Source organism: Lucilia cuprina, chromosome 3, assembly GCF_022045245.1.
Source record: "Lucilia cuprina isolate Lc7/37 chromosome 3, ASM2204524v1, whole genome shotgun sequence".
NCBI lineage: Eukaryota > Metazoa > Arthropoda > Insecta > Diptera > Calliphoridae > Lucilia > Lucilia cuprina.
This window is the reverse complement of record NC_060951.1, coordinates 12,520,782-12,522,044: the sequence shown is the minus strand read 5'-3', so window position 1 is coordinate 12,522,044 and position 1,263 is coordinate 12,520,782.

Below are 1,263 nucleotides of genomic sequence, written 5' to 3'. Positions count from 1 at the left end.
AATAAAGTACTTCAATATCAGATTAAAAGAAAGTCATTACTAGAGTACTTCTCCTAATGCAGACGGGAAGTAGTAGTCATTGAAAAGTAAGTGGTTAGGGAAGTACAACCTATTACCGAGTTTTTGCTGGGTATGTAACAAACATTAAAATTACTCATAAAAGACTCAAAAATGACTGTCATATGATTCGGAAATAATTCAAAAACGTCCAGTTTTTTTTTTTTTTTTGGCTCATTAATGATTCATTTTCTCCCTACGAATGTATCATTTATGATCAGAAAATGAGCGCATATATGATCATTTTAATCGTGCAGAAGAGTCATAAATGACTCGAATGTGATCAAAAATTTCAAAAATGCTAATTGGGATGATCTTTTTCCTTTTCCTTGTATGAATGTGTGGTTTAAAAAAGTGGCGCTCTTGCTAATTGTGTTTCCATCACAATTGGATCGCGTTACATAGTCACTGAAAAGCTTCTATCAAAAGATGATTTGGCGATGCAATGGTCAATGTTTTCATGGATTTCTCCCAGACAATTAAGAATGAGGGACCTTACTGAATCATATGCTACCAGTTGTGTTGAGTTAATTTGTCGGGTTGAGGGCGACTTCTTGGGTCATAAATTCATGAGCTCATTGTAGACAGAAGTTAAGTTGTGTCGACTAAATCGTACTTTTAAATCGTATTAAAACTTGTTTCTTGACTGAAAATAAAAAAGTAATCGGTGTTGACAACGACTTACATAATATGGGTGAATATTCTAAGCCATTTCCCTTTTTGGATTTATTGACACAATATAATTAACTTATTCATTTATTTAAATAATAAAAACTTTATTGAAAAAAAAAAAAACGAATTCTTAGTCATATATTAATCACTTACATATATTTTTATATAGAAAAATGATCATAATATAATAACAAAACATACAATAAAACTTTTATTATTTTATATTATATTTGTCCCATTAAAATATCTACATCATTTTTAGATTTTAATAATATTGGCTCAGAAAGACTCGATCGAGACTTTTTGGCATAAACACTGTTATTTCTCCAATAAATTGCGTCGTAGCCATAGGGTTTTAAAATTTTCGCATATTGACATAAATTAAATGTCTCATCGCTCACATAATCGACGATTTCTATATCTTTTAAAATTGAATACTGCTTCAATTTATCCTTATTTTTAAGAAATTCAACTTTTAGTTCTGAAGTACGAAACTCTACAATTAAATTGATTTTTGTGGACTTAAGATTTTGT